This window comes from Cricetulus griseus, chromosome 5 (genome assembly GCF_003668045.3).
Source record: "Cricetulus griseus strain 17A/GY chromosome 5, alternate assembly CriGri-PICRH-1.0, whole genome shotgun sequence".
Taxonomy (NCBI): domain Eukaryota; kingdom Metazoa; phylum Chordata; class Mammalia; order Rodentia; family Cricetidae; genus Cricetulus; species Cricetulus griseus.
This window is the reverse complement of record NC_048598.1, coordinates 85,776,285-85,782,403: the sequence shown is the minus strand read 5'-3', so window position 1 is coordinate 85,782,403 and position 6,119 is coordinate 85,776,285. Positions and strand designations below refer to the sequence as shown.

At 51.1% G+C, this 6,119-nt stretch overlaps 1 long non-coding RNA gene across 1 annotated transcript; it reads left to right on the top strand.

Annotated features, from left to right (window-relative positions):
• The first annotated feature begins 291 nt into the window (after nucleotides 1-291).
• On the top strand, nucleotides 292-5,325 carry LOC118238926. The gene is made up of 3 exons (XR_004770350.1): nucleotides 292-381; nucleotides 2,115-2,230; nucleotides 3,269-5,325. It is a non-coding gene; the product is annotated as an uncharacterized LOC118238926 (long non-coding RNA).
• The last annotated feature ends 794 nt before the right edge of the window (nucleotides 5,326-6,119 follow it).

Genomic DNA, 6,119 nt, shown 5'->3' with positions numbered 1-6,119 from the left:
GCAGGGTTAATGTGAAGGAAAAAAACAACAGTCAACCTCTCCTGCCAGCGGGGGGAGGGGGGAAGGGGGGCATGACCAGGTTCCAGGGCTGAATCAGAACAAGAGAGGAGAGGCAGTGTTTGTAAGGAAGGTCAACAGGTCAGGGACATAGGGTCAGCAGGGTGGGGGCGTGGGGAGGAAGGATGGGAAGGACTGTGTGAACTGAGGATCAGAGCCAGCTTCAGAGGTGAATCAGTAAGGAGAGGGGCCTGGGAGATAAATGGGAATCAGAAATTATGTGCCTCCTAATAGGTGCTGTGACACACGGGGACACGTGGTGGTCCAAGGCACATTGAAGACTCCCCTGACACACCTGTTGCAAACCAGCTAGTCCCCACTCAGGTACACATGGGCCATGGGCACACACTGCAGCACAGCTAGGGACTCAGGATGTCCCTAGATGGGAAGGGTGAGCCAAGCCTTGGAGGGGACGCAGATGGGGCTCCATGGAGAAGATGGGTATAAAGCTGATCTTTAAGGAGGGGGTTGGGCTCTGGGGGTTCCTGTAGCTAAGCCCTCAGATACTGATCACACCCCAAACTCAGTTCTGACCCAGGTTCACAGAGGCAAAAAAGAAGCCAGAGACTCCTAAGAAATCAGGCTAATGATCAACAGAAACAGAATTTTGCCCTTCCCCGTGCCTCTCCCATTGTGGCTCTGGAGGCTGTGTGGGTGGGGGTGGGATAGGGGATGCTTGGAGCTCCTCTGCAGGAAGCCAGGCTTTATGTGGGGTTCCTGCTTAGAGGACTCTTGTGCAATGTGGACAAGACAGGGAATAAAAGGGCATAATGACCCAGGGAGAGGCCCAAAAGGAGTGAAAGATGCCACCAGGCAGGCTGTTGCTATCTAAAAGTTCAGACTGAACCCTGGGTCCAGAGCCCAAATCCTGTCTGTCTGTCTGTCGTTTTCTATTACCCCGAGCCTGATCTCTGCCTCTGTTTTTTTCTTCCTTCTTAAAAAGACTTTTTAAAAAGATCTTCTTCAAAAGATCTTATGTGTATGTGTGTTCTATCTCCATTTATGTACATGTACCATACATGTAGTTGGTGCCCATGTCAGATGGGCACACTGGAACCGGAGTTACATACAGATGGTTGTGAACCATCATGTGGGTACTAGGAACTGGGCCTGGGTTTTGGCAAGAAAGCACTGACCCATCTCTCTGTCCCTGTGCCTTGCTGGCTATGTAAGAGGACCAGGAGTGACAATGGTGAAGCCCCAGCTGCCTATGATGGCTGAGATTTCCTGAAACCCAGGGATGGAAGTGTGGAGTGAGTGGGGGCGGCCATTAGAAGGCCAGCGCATTCCTGACTGGCTTCCTGGAGGAGAAGTTGTATACCCTCTTAGAGGATTAGCAGGATCCCTCCACAAGTGTCCTTTTCCAGAGGAGGGACAAGCAGAGGCAGGAAGAAACGACACAAGGCTGGGAACTGTGGACAGTAAGGAGATCTCTGTGGCCATGGTGGCTATCTAAGACAGCTAGTTCTGAGTGCCAGGAGCAGGGGCAAGAAGAACCCAAAGCTTTGGGCTCCAAACAGAGCTGGGCAGCTGGTGTAGGAGCAGTAGGGTTTGCATTTATGGGTTCCCCAGCTGGACTTGGAGCATAGCCTCCATGAAATTCCCCTGGTATGCCCACTGAGGTCCCTTCTAGAATCTACCTTCTATGCCTCTGGCCTGAGGACCATAAGCCAGTCATGTCTCGGCCTCTGTCTTGTCAACTGCCATGTGGGCACAGGAATGTATACCCACCCACTACCCTCACCTTCAGTGGTGAACGGTGGCCAACGATGGGCCAGCATCGAGTGTGGAGGCACAGGGTTAGGGGAGGAGCCAGGCCAAAGCCCTGCTCCTTTCTTCCTTGGGCTGGGGTGGGGGGGCAGCCCAGTTTATCTGAGTCCTGACAGAGCTGGAGGGAGTGAGGAGGGGATGCTTCTCCAGCAACCCAGATAGCATAAGGACGATAAAGAGCACAGGCCCACAGCCTGCCCGCCCAAGGAGGCAGGGGACAAGTAAGATGTGCAAAGCTAGAGTCACTAACTTTGTCACTTCCCTGATCTACTCCCCAACCCTTCCAGGCTCCTTGGGTGCAACCCCAGCATTCCTACCTACCTCCATGGGACAAGAGAAACCAGAAGAGGCATTTAATGGTGGCCTCTGGCCACTGTTTCAGGGAGCCAAGAGCAGTCATAAGGTAACTAACCCTCCAGGCTTTGCTTGGGGCTTTCCCACATTTCCTGGGAAACTCCACAGGCAATTCAGCTCTGAAAGCAAGACTTTCATCCTGAGAACCCTCTTCGTTTTGGACTGAAAGAGAGGTGATCGCTTTTGGAGTGAATGGATAAATGTACAGTGGCTGATCAAGGAAGCAGATGATGGAGGTGGGGCATTGGATAGGAAGCCGGTGGTTCTCAGCCCTTCCACCTGGCCTCAGTGGCACCCTGCATCTGCACTAGAAGGACTTGTAAAAACGGAGGTGCCCAATATCGAGCTGGCTTCCCTGCTGGAGGCCTCTGTGCCCATGGAGGCTTGGATGGACAGACAATTCGTCATAGTAGTATAGTTGGGGAGTTTCTAGCGTTCAGACAGAGACCTCTCTCAGCAGGGGCTCTGTGCACCCTCCTATTGCTGTTTTGGTTTGAGAGTGGCTGCATACCACACATGTAAGCCGCTGAGCCCTGAGACAGCAATTGATTAAAATCACAGTCAGGGCACACCCCCACACTCAACCATGCAAGCATATGAAGATGTCCAGAGGCTCCTGGTCCGCAGCTCCTCTTCAAATGGGCATCCTGGTTCCATACAAGACAAAAGCCCACAGGGAGACAGGGAGCAGGCACCCTGAAGGGAGAAGGGTTTGGGAGGGCTAGAGAAAAAAGAGAGGAGGGTGCCTCCCGGGGTGTTTCTCAGACAGCCCCCATAGGTCAGGTGTATCTGAGCTCTGGGGGAGACACATCCCTGTGTCTAGATCCCTAGAGAAACACTCTAGACTGAGTGCAAAGTCTTTCCACTTCCTCTCTCAGGACCCCAACCTGGTTGAGACCCCAAGTCTGTTCATGAAGCTGGCTCTTAACATTAGGGTCGCCCAGGGATCCCAAGTAGAGCTGGTCATATTCCAATACCAGGCCTTTGTGCTTCCAGAAGCCCTGCCCCTCCACTGTCCAGCCCCATTTCAAGCCTCACACCCTAAGGCTTTTGCCTTTTCTTGTCTCTGTTATCTCCCTCTCCACAGGTCTGGTCCATGTCTGGTCACTTCTGAGTCATCAATACCATCCAGTTGGTGTGTTCCATCGATGTCACATCTGGAAGACTAAGGGCTGACATTTCCTTAGAGATGGGACCCCCCCACCCCAGCAGTGGCCATGAAGTTCCAGACAGTGGGGGAGGGAGGAGGGAAGCTGGGAAAAGGGTTGGTAAGAGGGAAGACAGCCAAGGTGTTTTGAGTGGCCCCAACTCCTGTGTGTGTCTAGCTTAGCCTCCTCTCTTTCCCTTTGGCTCCAGACCCAGCCAAACTGTGTGAACAAATGGTGCTGTTGGGCCAGGGGCCAAGACGGAATCTCCTCAGACAGACTAGCCAAAGGGTCTGTCCACTGACTTGCCAGGTCTGCAGGGAGCTGGGGGAGGGACAGGCTAGGGCAGCCCCAGCTCTGGGGGAGCGGTGGGCACTGAGGACAGGAAAGCCAGACCTGCCTAGCCTTTGAAGGGCCAGCCTTCCTGAGGACACTTTAAATCGCCCCCTATTAAGTCATTGCCGGAAGCTTCTAACAGCTCTATGGACCTTTTAAGGACTGTCCTTTTGTTAGGCAGTCAAGCTGTTATGCAGAGAGAGAGAGAGAGAGAGAGAGAGAGAGAGAGAGAGAGAGAGAGAGCAAGCTGGCCAGGGCCTCTCACTACTTTCCCTGGGCCCCAAGGCCAGTAGTCTCCAACTCATGATACACCCTCCTACAGTGCTTGTTTGGGAATCAGAGACTAGGGAGTCTGTTTTGATCTGGGGCAGTCCAGACCTTCTCTGCCTCTTTAGATAAAGCATGCACACACACTACCCCCTTCCAGAAGGTTCGTGCCTTGGAGATCTGCATGGCTGCTCTTTCCAATGGGATCTCTATAGTTAGGGGAAGTGGGATTTCCAGAAGTGGCCAGAGTTTCTATTGCTCTCCCTGTTCCCACATATCCCCACCAGTTGAGCCTGCTCTAGAGTCTTCTGGTAGAGCCCTTAGGTAGTTGTTTTCTGGAAGTTCTGAGAAAATCAAGATTCATCCCTTCCTTGGGAACAGGAACTCTGACAGTCTCCAGGGAAGGGCTGGGAAGTGCCTGTGTTCCTGTCATTCCTTCCTCAGGGTTCCTTCATTGCCCCAAAGCAAAAGCAAATGTAGATATGATAATAGCTGACTTAGACTGTGGGCCACAGTCTCTTGGCTTTTCAAGTTACTGCAGCATGTGTAGACTTTAAAACAAGAACCCCTCTCAGTAAACTGGAGTTCCTAAGAGGACAACAAATGGCAAGTTTCCATTTGGTCATTTGGCTTAACATCAAAACCCTTCATCCTTGGTGGGCACATCTGCTCCCTTATTTTGTCCCCAGGGAAGCCTGAAGGACATTGTTGAGTAAAGGCCTCTCCACTTGATAGAAAAGAAACTGCATGAAGCCTTGGAAGGTTTATAGAACTAGCCTGAGTCAGTGGCAAGTTAGGAGGGAGTTTCAGGAAATTTCCTTCAAAGCTACCCTCCTCTCAGGTCACATAGAGCTGTCACAGACAGCTGTGATGTGGGTGCATTGCCCAGGGCACCTTATTCCCCTCGTGGCTTGTAGGCTGGTGGTAAGTTCTTCATTGGCTGGAGGGAGCTATCTGAAGGCTTTGAAGGAATTCCTCTTTTCCTAAGGCCAGTTTGAGCTTTTATCTCTTGTGAGTGGAGGTGGGACTTACCAAATGAACCTTCACAGCTCCTGGCCTGGAACTGCTGCTTTTCCTTGCATCATTTAGCACAGCTCCAGGGAGGTGTGAGATGATTCAGGACTTGTGTGGGATCACACTGCTAGTCAATGGAGAGGTCCAGACACCATCCTAATCTCTTGGGCCCTAAACTGGCCATTGTCGGACCTGGTGAGATGGCTCAGTAGTTAAGAGCACCTAGCCCTAGGTCTCACACTGGACAGCTTAAGACCATATGTTACTTCAGCAACAGAGGGTCAAATCTCTCTGACCTCCTCAGGCACACACATACACTGACACACCACTCACACACACACATACTCATACACACCACTCACACACACACATACTCATACACACACTCACACACCACTCACATACTTATACACATACTACTCATACACACACTACTCACACATACCACTCACATACATACACACACACACCCCACTACCACTCACATACATAGTCATCCTTCCCCCATACATATACACAGTGGTTATGGCAGTATATACCTTTAATCCCAGCATTGGAAGGCAGAGACAAGCAGATCTCTTTGAATTTAAAAGCCAGCCTGGTCTACATAGCACGTTTTAGAACAGTCAGACCTACAGAGAAAGACCTTATCTCAAAAATAAAGTTTAAAAACAGGTCTTGGGACTGAAGGGACGGCTCAACTATTAAGAGCACTGACTGTTTTTATAGAGGACCTCGGTTTGATTCCCAACGCCTACATGGTGGCTCACAATTGTCTGTAATTCTAGTTTCAGGGAGTCTGGTGTCTTCTTCAGCTTCTGAAGATACCAGACATGCACATAGCGCACAGACATATGTTCTGGCAAATCACCCGTAAAATAAAATAGACATAAATAAATAGCAAAGCAAGCATCATTAATTTCTGTAGTACGGGCACCATGAAGTGGCTGAGAAGCCAGGCCTCTCAGGCCTGAGGCTCAGTCAAAATGACAAGGCAGGTGGAAAGGACCACTGGGCCACTGTAAATGAAGTCAGGCTAAAGTGAGGGGACACAAACACCAAGACATGACCTGTACAAGGCCTGAGGGTAAGCTGGCTGAGGTTGAGAAAAGCTGGGGGTGGGGTGGGCAGCGAGCCTTCCAAAGCTAAAGAAGCCTTGTTTCCACATGGACTAGC